Source organism: Erpetoichthys calabaricus, chromosome 6 (genome assembly GCF_900747795.2).
Source record: "Erpetoichthys calabaricus chromosome 6, fErpCal1.3, whole genome shotgun sequence".
Lineage (NCBI taxonomy): Eukaryota > Metazoa > Chordata > Cladistia > Polypteriformes > Polypteridae > Erpetoichthys > Erpetoichthys calabaricus.
The window spans coordinates 105,640,073-105,655,310 of record NC_041399.2 but is presented as its reverse complement, the minus strand read 5'-3'; the positions used below and the strand labels follow the sequence as shown (position 1 = coordinate 105,655,310).

General features: G+C 36.5%; 1 protein-coding gene across 2 annotated transcripts in view; it reads left to right on the top strand.

Moving 5' to 3' along the window:
• The window catches only part of rnf152 (ring finger protein 152), a 214,787-nt gene that overhangs the window by 27,979 nt on the left and 171,570 nt on the right, over positions 1–15,238 (top strand). Inside the window, exon 2 of one of the 2 annotated variants that reach the window (XM_051929370.1) lies at positions 7,284–7,326. The exons of the other annotated variant lie outside the window; for it this stretch is intronic. The gene's annotated coding sequence lies outside the window, so the exon portion shown is untranslated. The remainder of the gene's footprint in view (positions 1–7,283; positions 7,327–15,238) is intronic. 2 annotated transcript variants of the gene reach the window in all.

Sequence of the window (15,238 nt, the reverse complement as noted above, 5' to 3'; positions counted from 1 at the left end):
ATTTAACTTGCCCTGTAAAGAACATATGTTGAATGTTTACACAGTGAAATGTAATCAGTCATTAATTCAAATAGGGCTATAAAGAACATTTACTTTTTAACCTTAATTGTTTCAGCCAGTTAACTGTTTAACCATAATGGCACCTTTAAAAATACTCACAACAGCAACATATTATGTAATCACTTGCTACTGTATGTGACCTTACAACCAGTTTTGTGGTTTTTCTGTTCTGTTTTTCCCTTCAAGCAGTTTAGATTATATTACACAGTGTTAATTCACACGGCTGCACATTTAGAGCTTTATACTGTATCGTAAGTAATGAGGTCTCTGGTACTTAAAACCAACTTCAGAATAATCTTTATTTTTTATGCTCCCAATCTTTATTTCAACTTCCAATGGAATAATCTTTCTGCAGCAGCATTAGTAGTTGGTACATCAAATGTATCATAATGATGAAGAGAATTTCAAAACAGATGGTTCATTCTACAGTCACATTCTGTCAGATTCAGAGACCAGTGAATACAATGCTGCCTCTTCTCTGGTACTGATTCTACACTGACTGTTATGAGGATGGATTCAGGTCTTGTGGCATCTTAAGGGAAATGGCATCTTTTTATGCCTAGTAAATAGACCATTTAACCAGAAATGGACTGTCTCTTTAAAAGTTTTATTACTTGTGTTTAACTGGAAATTTTATATAATGGAGAAATCTGATTCCTTTTGTCTTTTAGTTCAGTGGAGTTAGTAGCAGCTCCTGCCTCTTATGAAAATGACAACTGTGAGGTTTCATTAGTTGGATCTATATGGCTGTAGAGAAGCATGTGCTAAACTGTGTAGCCACTTCACATGAATCAAATAAGGCAATTGCTGTTTTTCTTACAATAACAATTTCTGATGTACTTTGTTTTTGATTCTTTGCATGACATGCCTTAAAATGGGAGCAGTAGCACACTTTGTCCACATTTTGTGTTTAGATAGATAGACAGACAGATAGATAGATGGGATTAATAAAGTATCTATCTATCTAAGGGGAAATTCACATATTCCAGCAGCAGCAGCATACTGATACAAAAAACAATATTAAATTAAAGAGTAATAAAAATGCAGGTAAAAACAGACAATAACTTTGAATAATGTTAACGTTTACCAAACCCCCCAAGCCCCCCCTCCCTAAAGCCGGGTGGAATTGAAGAGTCACATAGTTTGTAGGAGGAACAATCTCCTCATTCTGTCAGTGGAGCAGGACAGTGACAGCAGTCTGTCACTGAAGCTGCTCCTCTGTCTGGAGATGATACTGTTTAGTGGATGCAGTGGATTCTCCATAATTGATAGGAGCCTGCTGAGCGCCCATCGCTCTGCCACAGATGTCAAACTGTCCAGCTCCATGCCTACAATAGAGCCTGCTTTCCTCACCAGTTTGTCCAGGCATGAGGCGTCCTTCTTCTTAATGTTGCCTTCTTATAACGTATTGAAGCATGAGACAAAATAGTGGTACAGTTGTTAGCATTTCTCCCTAACAGGTCTAGAGTCCTGGTTTCGATTCCCAGTCTGAGTACTATATGTATGTTTAATTCTTCCTTTGTCTTTGTAGGTTTTTTTTTTCTTCAACATGTTTGTTTTTGTCCTGACATACCCAATTAGATGTGCTTGTAAGATTAATTGTTGACTCTAAATTTGCCCCATATGGGTAAGGGTTTGTGTAAGTGTACTCTAAAATTTACTGGTCCTCTGTCTAGGGTGAGGGATTTCTATTTGTATATCTGATGCTTCTGGGACAGGTTGATTTATGTAATGACCTGCAACTGTGATGTGGATTTGATAAAGCATTGATAAATGGTTTTGAGACATTATTTGAACTATATTGAAAAACCAAACCCATGGACATTTGTGAGACATTTTATTAAAATACGCAATTGTATTACCAATAGATTTCTTAAGTGTTCCTGTCTTGTTTACTAATGCTGTCCTTTAAGATTTTGCCAGCTTATTGTAGGCACTCCCTGTATAGCCACTGCATACACTTTTTCCTACTTTGTAACAATTTTTTTTCCCACAAATAAAAACAATATTCTCTTGCCTTGTTTTATGTGGTACATCCATAAGTAAGAAGAGTTGCATCTACTACAGTATCTGCCCAAACTATCTTCGGTATCAGAGACATACTATAAGTCTTTCTCTGACCTGACATGTGTTGTAGCTCCGCATCTTCTGGATCTGTTTGTCTGTCTATCTATCTGTCTCTGTCTGCTAAATCTGATTAATCCTTTTAAAGGATTTCTAGAGCCTGAGACTATCTCAGCAAAGTAAAGGACAATGCAGAAACCGACTCTGAATAGAATTTCAGCCTGTCACTGTGTACATTTACTTACATACGTATACTTACACTGGACCAATTTACAGTGACAGTTACCTGTGATGGATGTCTTTTGGATAAGGGAGAAAAGCGGAACATATTACCTTGAGAAAACCTCATATAGATAACAAGAGAATGTGTAAACCTGAACTTGGTGTCCCTTTTGGAGAGTTCACTCTGTGTAGGGGTATAATCTGTATGCTTTATTATGTTTTTTATGTGTCTTTATTTGAATGCACAAAGCACAAAACTTTCTGTACAAATTCTGAAGTCCGGATGTATGGACATTTTGTTTTCTGTATTCTGTTGTAGCTTTTTGCTGTATGTGTTCCAAAATTTGTTGAAATTCTTAAGGTCTATGTTTAGAAATCTCTGCCTTCATTGATATTGTTTGCACTGTGATTTTATCAGACTCAGTTTAATAGTGTATACTGTATTTGTAATAATGTATTAATTAATTCATGTAATATTTAGCAAATAGAATGGAAGCTGGAGAAAATCTATTGGTACTAAATTAGTCACCAATGAACAGAGAAGAAACCAGTCATTGTTATTAAAGCATACTTCTTTGTAGAAGAGAATGACTGATGCTTGACCTGTGAGGAAAGTATAAATTATAAAACTAAAATAAGTGAGATGTTTCAAAAACGATAGTAACCACCTTTTATTACCATTGGTGACATTTTTCTACATATTATTTATTTTTAACTAGTATTTGTAAAATAACGTTAACTTCATTCTTTGACTAATAAATATTCTAAATGATACTTCGCAGGTCCAACAGGCAACTTAATAGACAATTATACTATATGTAATACACTGTGCCAGTGACTGGCATCCTGTACTGTAAAAGTGTAACTTATATGCATGTTTAATTCTAATCACATTACACCTCGAAAATACCTAGACTTTGTTAATCTACTTAAAGATAATTCATGTTATATGTGTATTTGTACCTTGTTAGAATACCAAAGACTATCATAATTATTGTTATATTTGTGCCTTTTTTGTGTCTACTGTAACCTGCAATTTCCTTTGGGATTAATGAAGCTTCTTTTCATCTATCCAACTATGTGTTTTGTAAAGAGATCTAATTGTAGGCATGATAGAAGCAACTTGTGTTTTTTAATTAGATAAAAGCTAGCATACTAATTGAAAGTATTTGAATATTAATTAATAGAAAAATTTGAGTTTTTATTCTTTATAGACTAAGGTAACCAGCTGTGGAGGATTTTGCCAGAGGGTATCATTATATTTGTGCCGCTCACAATATAATAGTATAATTTCTTTTTTTTGATTTAATTTATGATATACAGGTTAAATCCTGTTACAGCAAGTACTGAAGTAATGGAATTTTCAGAATAATTAATACTTTTTTTGGGCCCAGACAAATGTTCATAGAACATCATGTTAAATGAATCTCATTTTAATGAAATGTAAATCTCAGTATAACAAACTTTTTTTTCAACCAAAAATGACCACTGAAGATAATAACGTGATGCAAAAAATACTTAATACACTTTTCATGGCAAGTCTCCAGAACCCTGCAACAGGTTGTCTCAAAGAGAGAGACTGTCAGTTACGAAATTTCCAGTCTCTGGCAGTCATGTAAGCATGTGTGTAGGCGCAATATCATACACAAAGCCAGATTCTGAGACAGTGCTCCACAGAGCGTCTGTGTGCGGATACCGTACTGCTCGAGTTTCATAGCGCTTCTCAAAGTTTTCTTTGAGACAAACAAAAAAAAGGTAGAAACGGTGTCAGTTTACACTGAAAGAAAAATTAACAATCCTAGAAAAAGTTTATTCCGGAATGAAGAAAAAGACTTGGCAAAAGCATTTTGGAATGAAACCTTCATCTTCATCTAAAGAGTTGGTTTCATTCTGTATTTTCGTTTTTATATTTTTATTAAAAAAAAAAGTTATATCTAGCATCTTGTTTTCATTTTGTATTTATACCTGTATTTCTATTAAAAAAAATGTAACATCTCATTTTCATTCTGTATTCATACCTGTATATCTGTTTAAAAAAAAGTTTTCATTCTTTATTTTCATACCTTTATATCTAAAAAAACAAATATTACATCTGACATCTCATTTTCAAGTAAAATACTTTTTGCAGTTTAAGAAACGCTGTTGTTTTATGCAGGAATTGTCAACCTTGGGTCACAGAGTTTTACGAGAGACAGGAAAATGAGTCCTAGATTTCAAGGAAAATACAGGTACTTCATTACTGTATAGAGAAGATAGGTACAGTCTCAAGACTTCATTCAGTATAGGAGCTGTTAGGAGCAGTGGCATGGGCAATCGTCCTGCTTCAGCTCACATCTTCAGATTAGAAGAACACCAGCTGTTTGGAATCATCGCTGTGGCAGACACAGTTTGGAGCAGAGAGATAGGGAGAGCAGATTACAGCTCAGTGTTAAACATTGTGCAACAAGCTTCAGCTTCAAGATTTAGTTCTGCATTAAGTTTGCAGTTTGTTTTCTTTAATTATTTTACTGAAGTTAAAGTCTATATCAAAACTCTATAAGCAAAAATGTCATACCTAATCAAAGAATCCCTTGACTCAAATCATCACTTTAAAGAAATCCTTGACTTAAATCATCCCCCTTTTTTTTTTCTTCTTCAGTGGCGGAAACCATTTTCAGCTCTTTAGGTTTTCTCCAGAATAAAACTGAGAATATTTATTTATAGTACATATCATAAATATTGGTGTACAGTAGACCCCCGCAAAGTCGCGGTTCAGGGTTCGCGGACCACCGCTGAGGGAAATGTGGTTTGGGATGATGAAAGTAGCCAATACGAAAGCGTTATTCATTTCTCCTTGATGCTGATTGACTGCTGCCCTGTGACGCGTTTCCAGCTGAATGTATTGTGTTTTCCACTTTGTTATTGTATTCATTTTGTTATTCTTAAACGCACAAGAAGACGCTGAAACGCCATGCACCTTCTAAGGCTTCTGGCACTGAGCCTAAGCACCAGAAAAAGTTTAAAACACTCCAGAAGAAGGTTGAACTACTGGATTTGCTCCGGGAACTAAAAAGTTATGCTGCAGTAGCACGCCACTATGGCATTAATGAAAGCACCGCACGCTACATAAAGAAGACCAAAGCAGCGATCTGGAGTACCGTATCTGTAAGTTTCTGTGATAGTGCCAAAAAGGTAACGACCGTAAGGAATAAAAATATTGTCAGGATGGAATCTGCCTTGGCATTGTGGATCACCAACTGCAGGAAGAAGAACATCCCCTTGGATGGTAACATAATCCGTGAGAAAGCACGGAAATTGTACCAGCAGTTCGCTACAGGACACAATGTAGCAACTTCCCATCACAATGTTCCTGAAACCTATAAAGAAAAGCCACCACGAAACCCCACCAGAAGAAAACCCGAAGAAGAGGCGCCACCCGAGGAGTTTTAAATCCTCTGCATTGTACTGCACAGCTACTTCATCATCAATATCATTCATCATTGGTGAGTACCCCTATATTTTACTGTATTTTAATTAAATTAAATTATTATGCATTTACTCTGCTTATACCAAAGAAAACGCGTTTGCATGAATTACAGTATGTATAGCAGTAACATCGGTATTTTACATTCTAGCACCGCGGGAGACATAGCAGTACAGTACAGTACAGTACTGTACAGTATACAGGTTTAACTTTGCATTCTGTTTTTAGGTAATGTATTAACTTAATTTTTTAGGTAATAATGTATTAAGCTGAGTTTGCAACGAAATTAAAGTGCTTTGGGGGCATACTGTATATAGGGTTTAAACTATAAAAATAGGAATTTAAAAGGCATTTTTTTAACCACATTCAAAAGTCGCAGTTTTTCACAATTCGCAGGTGCACTAGGAACATAACCCCCACGAATTTTGGGGGTGTTCTGTATTCTCTGACCCTTACGCTTGATGAGCCTTTATGTCGCAACAGGGCTGTCAGCCAATAATTAACATAGAATATTCCATATTTTAAACATTGTTTGATTATTCAGTATTCAAATATGCCTTAAATTCTTGGCTCTACACACTTGTATACTTTGCATGCACTTTTTATTTTAAGGACATTGGCCTTGATGCATATGGCCGTTGTAGATTAACTTTTGCCAGTTAGGATGTGAGTAAGCAAAGCATCTGAATGAGACTACATATGACAAGTGATTTCAGCTGAGGCTTCTTGTTTCTTTGTTTTCTCTTTGATTACATCAGCTTCGGACCAAAATGTCTTCCAGACCTCTTGTCAGCTGAAGTTGAAGAGACAAGTACTAATTTGTACTGTGACTGAATACTTGATTTTAATATGACAGTGCTTGCAAGTTGTACATTTGGTAGTAGCAGAATTAGCCCAAATGTAAATGTGAGCAAAGAATTTGATATGGGAACTGCAGCAATGCTAACATGAACAAATGCGGGGCAGAGGTGATTGCAATAGTACATCTGTTAGAACGTATTTTGTTTTGTATATATTGTATTGTAAAATGCTTTTTGCAGTTTTTATCTTGGCATACAGTATGGTGTACTGTCGCCAGATTGGCCTATCTATCTATAAAAATCCTGTTATTTAATTACATAATGAAATATCTTGACGATCAAACGGTAAACTGTATTGATAACTTTACCAACCTAGATGTTGTGTTGTCGAATATGTTGTCTAGGTGAACAGCAGTGAAAAGTGTGTTCCTGTAAAAGACATAAAACTGCCTGTAACTACTGTATATGTTGCTGGTTTTTGTACTACTAAAAGAAAACTGCATGTTGCAATAAGTTTTCCAACACTACAGCAAAGTTCCTATTTCCCCCAGTTGTTGTATGCCTCATAAACTTTATTTAATGTAATTTAAATCAGTGAAGCATACTAAAATTTGTTGAAAGCTGTATAGCTGAAAATGTTGCTCAAGGAATAAATGAACCTTATTTTTTGACAGGTGACGCTTATTTCACTGGGAGTCCTCTAGAAGTGCAGATACAGTTTGTATACAGTACTTTTAAAAAATAGTGTCATTTTTTTAAAGAAAAATAACTTGTCAAAAGGACAAGCAATAAAAGTCTTTCTTACACTCCCTTAAAACTATGTTTGATCATTCAGTGTTTAAGTACAGTATGTACAGAATTACTTCTGGGTTTCTTTATGCTGTCTCCTTTTTATCGTTATTAACATAACTTTTAGCATTTCAAGATGGAAGATGGTGCTTGCAGACAGGTTCAGTTTTTACATAGATAGCTTTGCTTGCAATTACATCAGATTGTTTTAAAGATTCTGAATTTCCTTTAAGATCAGCTGACTGATTCCCAAATAGAAATATTTTTGCTGAATCAGTGCCTTAAGCAGAAAATCAAATGACAAGGTTGGATGTGGTAAACGCTTGGGGTTACCGAGGTTGTTCGCACTCTTGCTTCACATCTTCAAGTACCTGGGTCTGATTCCTGGCCTGGTCACTGTGTAGAGTTCAGACATTTTGTTATGCTTGTTTGACACTTCCCTTGGTACTGCAATTTTTTCCACATTCCAAAGACCTTCATGCCAGGTAAACTAGGAACACTGGATTGGTCCAGTATGAGTGAGTCAGTGGACATCCATTAGTTATGCTAGGGGAGGTTCCTCCTCCCCATGACCATGTGCTATGAAAAGGGTGTTTAGAAAAAAGATGAAAATCTTATGCCAGTTTAAGAGAGAAAAGGGCAGAAGACATCTATAGTAAATATGAGTTGAGGGCAGGCTTGGGGTAGTAATGGCATATTGTTTTCCACCAGGTTATTTTGTCATTAAGTGTAAGCAACTCTGCTTTAAATGAGTATGAAATATTAGCCTCTTCTCATTCATTATAATAATAATAATAAATTTTATTTATACAAGATGCCTTTCTAAGAACTCAAGGACACTGAACAAACAATAAATAAAAAAAACACATTATAAACAACTTAAAACATCAGAAAATACAGAAAATGTAAAAATTAAAACCAAACAAAGCCACTGTAATCATAGAGAAAAAGCTATTTTAAACAGATGGGTTTTAAGCTTACATTTGAAGGTTGAAAATGATTTCATATTTCTAACCTCAGTAGGTAGTGATTTCCAGAGCTTGGGAGCAGAACGGCTGAATGCTCTGCTCCCCATGGTGGTTAGACGGGCGAGAGAGATCAGATGGATTAAGGAAGAGGATCTAAGATTACGGGAGGGAATGGCAACATGAAGAAGGTTGGACAGATATGGAGGGGCAAGGTTATGAATGGCCTTAAATGTTAACAGCAGAATTTTAAACAAATTAAATGAAAATAAAATTTAAATGGTTAAACAATTGTGTAATGTGCCAAATGGAATGGATGCTGCAGTAGCCAAAGGTGGGAAAAGTGGAACACTGTCACTTACAGAGTCATGCATTCATGTCCAAACCTATACAGTATCTGTTACATACTTGTGGAGAACTGTAGGTTATCCTATCTTTAGCATAAGGCATGAATCAGTTTTGAACAAGATTCAGATGCACATATTCAAACCAGGGCCAGTGTAGAGAAGTCACCCTAGTTTATTTATCTTTGAGATGTGATAGGAAAGTCAAGAAAGCGAAAGAAATCCGTTTGTATACAAGCACAAAATGCAAACTTCTGACAGTTGGCAAACTTGCATCCATGACGTTTCTCAGGAATCATTAGATATTTAATATGATAATGGGATAGTCTTGTTAAACTACTTTATAGAAAACTCCATGTACAATTTATAATTTTACATGATACAGGTACCACTTTTGTTTTTTGATTAAATGTTATGTCATACCTTTGGGGATGCTCAAAGTATATAGATATATATGTACTTTCAGCCTTTCATAAATCAAACTTTTAAGTCATTTTTGCTATTGAGGTTTAAAATGTTAACTGGGAACAGAAGAAATTAAAAATGTTAGTCAGATATTGCCATCTGTCCTGTCTCTGCTTAGGCAAGTTGAATTTTGTTCATATTGTGAACTAGAATCAATGGTAGTGCTGAAACTACACGCCAAACTGACTAGTGAAGTGACTTTCCTCTGTTTACTTCAAGGTCCCATTGCAAGGCCAAGAATAGTAAACTGATCAAACTACCAGTGGGACTACAAAATATTCCATTAAGTCATCAACAGTATACAAGAGACCTATACTAAAATTCTGCAGAGTTCCACCCTTTAGGCTGGCAGGTTGCAACTGATATGTATATTTAACTTTTCCTAGTACATAAGTGTTTCGCAGAACTCATTTACTGGTGGGATGCATCTCATGCTGATTAAGTAGTCAATAATTTTTTTTACAATTTTATTGAAATCACACAACATTCCATACAAGTAGATCAATTTTGCAAAAATAGGATTGAAAACAAATCATTGAAAAGAAATACATTAAACAATACAAACTAAAATGCATGTAGTCTTTAAACAAAACAAGTGCATTTAACTTAACCAAAAATACATTGTTTAAACAGAAACGTTTTTCATATTTTAGTAATAAATGACAAAATGTAGACGTAAACTATATAATGTGTAAAGCCTGAAGTGCAGAGATCAAATAAACACTTTCACAAAAGGTTCAAGGATGATACAATAGCTTCCGTGGTACAGCGGTAGGAATTGCTGACTTATAATCAAGAGTCCCCTGGTTCAATCCTGACTGCCTCATACATTTTGAGTAGTGAATTACTCTTATCTCTCTCTCTCTCTCTCATATATATATATATATATATATATATATATATATATATATATATATATATATATATATATATATATATATATGTACTTCACTAAGTCCATGGCAAGCAAGACAGAGCCACGCCTGCCAACTCACAGAGCCCCGCCCACCAACTCTAACCCTCCTCCCGAGTCCACCCTCGCTTTCGAGGCACGTAGCACCTCACCAAACACCGCCTCAGTAGCTTTCGTCTCTGCTACGGTCCACATGCACCTCTGAGCCACGTTGACTTTTCATTGTTCTTTTCGGTTCCGGCTGCTTTTCTATATATAATCCACCAAGTCGCCCGACCATGGGATACGCACGCACGCACGCACGCAAGACAGAGCCCTGCCCGCCAACTCTAACCCTCCTCCCCGAGGCATGAGCACTTCCTGCTCATGTGCCCACCCCCAACTCCTCACCTGAGTTGCTTTCTGTGTAGGCGCGCGAGAGACACGCACGCACGCACGCACGCACGCACTCACTCATGCACACTCATGCACACACACGCACGCACACGCGAGAGAGGGGGCTGGATGCATAAGGCAGAGAAGGCAGTTAAAAGAATGCACCGGGCTTGATTTTGTTTTTACTTCTGTTAAACGCGATCGGTTCGTGGCGTGCATTGTTGCAATGTTACTTTTCGTGGTGGTTTATTAAATTACGGATTTTTCAAATGTTCATTTTTTTCCCTGTGCCTAAAACTCATTAAAAAAGTGTTTTTAAGCGAGCGGTTTGTAGCTCTATAGCGCGAACTCTTGCATTGTTAAGTTTTCTCTGATGTTCAAGGTTTTCTCAGTGTTATTCAATGTTTTTACATTTAGTTTACTATTATGCTGTGCATTCTATGGTATAATTAACTATATTTGTGCTTAAAAACTTTAAAAAATATATATTTACATACAGTTTGTACGGTCTGGAACGGATTAATTGTATTTACATACAATCCTATGGGGGAAATTACTTCGGTTCATAACCAAATCGGATTACGACCAGAGTTTTGGAACGAATTATGATTGTGAACCGAGGTTCCACTGTACTGGAGTGTAAAACTATCGCAGCTCCTACCTCACAAACTGTCCTTATTCCCTGGATATCCCTGACCCCATCAGATTCAAATTTGCCTTTTACTTTTACACGCAGAAAATTTCCTGTTAGATTGGCCTTTGCAATGATAATTAATAAGACACAGGGACAAACTTTCAAAACGATATGCCTGTATCTGCCAAAACCAGTTTTCAGTCACGGACAATTTCATGTTGCTCTCTCCAGAGTCCCATCTTTTCATTCACTCACAGTCGTATCCTCAAACCCACCCCATTTGGACAACTGTGTCGTTCAGGAAATGTTCACCCATCAATAAATAATTATGCGGCGTATGCAACGCTGCGGGTTGGCTAGTTGTTAATATTACACAATAAACACATACATTTGATTTGCATCTGTAACAGCCACTGTAAATGTTATAGTACTTGTAAAAGTTACCGTTTTTTTTTTTCTTCCCACTTTTATTCTCTCAGTCACATTCACGATACATACTGAACCCCCAGGGATCTGACGCTGTTACTTTTTATCTGAAACTGGGAATAACTGTAGATGTGAGTGGTGTTTTGAGACAATCAAACTGGAAATTCTCTGATCTGGATGGATAAAAGCTGACACACGAACGCTGGCAAATCTGCCTTATCCATATCTCATTGTCACTTGATTTTTTTTATTCAATTTTATTGAGTGTTCCTGCTTACGCTGAATCAGTATGCACCTTATGGCCCGTGATGTCAAAGCCATACTGACAAAAAAAACAGAGACATAGGTGTATATGATATTTGGAATTATTCATTTTACGACCTTATAGTACATTCGGCTTTGATCGCCGCCAGGTCAAGCTTGTTATAGCGCAAGCAACCGGCCACCTGCATCCTCCTGCTAGCACTGAATAAGTTCACGTCTTCTGGTGTCAGCGCACAGCACCGGGGGAAAAAAAAAGAAAGATATAAATATATGTGACATTTTGAAGAAATCATTGTATGACCTGATCAGTACCAATCAGAAAACATCATTGCACTAATGCAATATTATTTGAAAACAAACAGATCGGGTGTAAATTTACTTGTAAAAGTTAGCTTTTTTAACTTTTATTTTCTCAGTCTCATTCACGCTGTCCCTCCCCTCCTGATCTGACTCTAACTAACTAACTAATAGCGCCAGCATAAATTCTCAAGAGACGGCGGCATCACACCTTCAGGAACTTGCGTTTCAGATGCTCATGAATCGCGGTGGTACTGCCGTGAAAAGAAAGCTGTCCTTTGCATAATCTGCATTTAACTTTTCTTTCTTTTTCGGTGAAGTGCTCCCACACTTTAGAAAGTTTCTGTCTCAATTTTTTTCCATCTCCTTTCCCCTCCTCTATCCGACTTACCATTGCAACCACTTTTATTTTCCTCTACATTCTTCTTCTCCTCAGATGTTCTTTCTTCGTTGGTAGGACTGTGTGCAGTCTTGACAAACAGTAACAAACGATACTGCCCCCAGACGTTCATGTAGTGCATTGCAGTTACAAAAACCAATGGGGTTCTTTGTGACTGGAGCCTCTATTGAAGGTTCTGTTTATGACGCGTCAATTTTTTGTAGTCGATGTCGTCGATTACATCGTCTAATCATTGCAGCTCTAGCAGAAATGCTGTCTAAGTCCTCGAAACTGAGCAATACTTTTTCCAGCATAGAGGGAGGTGGGAGGTGAGGAAAACTGTGCAGGTTCTGTTTAACAAAGTTTCTAATTTGAATGTAGTGAAAGAAATGTGTTGCTGGAAAATTAAATTTGGAGTGTAATTGATCGTAGGATGCAAGACATTGTCTATGTACAGATCTCTAAGTGATTTATTCCCAATGTTTTCCAGACATTTAAAACTGCATATGTTTGCGAGGGTTGAAAAAGGTGGTTCTTGTGCAGAGGTGCCACCAATAAAAGATTCTTTATCTTAAAATGCTTCCTACATTGGTTCCATATTCTGAGTGAGTGAAGCACAATTGGGTTGTTAGTATATTGGTGACAACTTGCATTTATTGGGGGACAAAGCAAGGAATGTAAAGAAGTACTGCAGGATTTTATTTATATTGCAGACCAAGCCTGTTCTTCTGTTTGTGTCCATGTCCAGGTTTTTATAGTTTGTATGTTTGCTGCCCAGTAATAAAACTGAAAGTTAGGTAGATCCATGCCACCTTCTGCCTTTGTCCTTTGTAGGGTCGCTGTTTGGATACGTGGATGTTTTGAATTCCAAATAAATGTGATTATGGTTGAATCTAATTTCTTAAAAAATTATTTATTGATGTATATTGGAATGTTTTGAAATAAGAGAAGCTTAGGGAGGATATTCATCTTAACAATGTTAATTCTTCCAGCTAAAGTAAGATGAAGGGTTGACTATCTATGCAAGCCTTGCTTATTTTTTTCCATACAGATGGAGAAATTTTGTTGATTAAGAGCTTAATGTTTACTTGTGATGTTTACCTCTAGATATTTAAACTGATCTGCAATGATAAAAGGGAAGGTGTCCAATCTAATATTGTGTGCTTGAGAATTCACTGGAAACAGCACACTTTTATTCATATTAATTCTGAGACCAGAAATCTTTTGATATTCTATTAGTGCTGTTAGGACTGCAGGCACAGAATTTTGTGGGTCTGATATATACAGTACCATATCATCTGCTTATAGAGAAATTTTCTGTTCAAGTCCTTCTTTGATAATCCCCTTTATCTCATAAGCATTCCGACAGTGAACTGCCAGTGGCTCAATGTCGATTGCAAAAGTAGTGGTGACAAGGGGCATCCTAGTCTGGTACCATGTTCTAGTTTAAAGTAATCTGAATTAATGTTAGTACAAACTGAAGCTTCTTGATTGGTATACAGTAGTTTGATCCATTAACAAATGTTCAGTCCAAACCCAAATTTCTCCAATGTAATGAAAAGGTAGTTCCATTCAATCATATCGAATGCTTTTTCTGCATCCAAGGATAATGTCATCTCTGGGATATTTGACTTTGCGGGTGAATATATCACATTAAACAGGTGTCAAAGATTGGACGATAAGTGTCGGCATTTAATAAATCCAGATTGATCTTGTGATATTACCAAAGGCAGCACTTTCTCCATCCTTCTAGCTAGGACTTTGGAGAGTATCTTAATATCATTATTCAGAAGTGAAATTGGTCTGTATGATGCACATTGTAACTCGTCCTTATTTTGTTTAGGAAAGACGGTAATTAATGCTTGGCAAAAAGTTTGAGGTAGAATTTTATTGTCCCTAGCTTCTGTGAATGTTGCTAATAAAAGGGGAGCTAGCTGAGTGGAGAACTTCTTATAAAATTCAACAGGGTAGCCATCGGGGCCTGCTGCTTTCCCACTCTGAAGTGAGTTTATAACATCTAGTAATTCTAATATTGCCAACGGTTTATCCAATTCCTCTGCACTAAGAGTATCTATTTGTGGTATCTGTAATGCATCCATAAATGCATTAGATTGTGTCTTGTCTTCTTTAAACTCTGTAGAATATAAAGATTTATAGTAGTTTCTATTTGTGTACATAATATTTTTATGGTCAATGATTTTGTCTCCATTTGTGTTGGTGATTGCTGGGATTGCATTGTGAACTTCTTGCTTGTGGAGCTGTTGAGCTAAGAGCTTATTAGCTTTCTCTCCATGTTCATAGTAATGATGTCTTCATTTAAAAATGAGTTGTTCAGTTTCTTTAGTTGTCATGAGGTTGAGTTCTGAATGCAGAGCCTGCCTTTTCCTATGAAGAGCCTCACTTGGACACCTGGCATGTTCTTCATCTATTCTAGTAATTTTGCTGGTTAGCTTTGATACCTTCTTGGTTTCCAATTTATTTCTGTGGGAAAGATATGAGATAATCTGTCCTCTTAAAAAGGCCTTCAGGGTTTCCCAGAGTATTCCCGCGGAGACCTCTGAGGATGTATTTGTCTCTAGAAAAAAATGATTTGTTTTGATATAAATACTGTACAGTTCTCATCTGCTAATAAAAGTGAGTTAAGACACCATCTGTGAGATGAGTATGTGGTACATAATGATTTTAGCTCCAAGATCAGAGGGGCATGGTCGGAAATATCAATAGCGTCCTACTAACAAGATTTAATCGTAGGCAAGAAATTGTTATCTACAAAGAAAT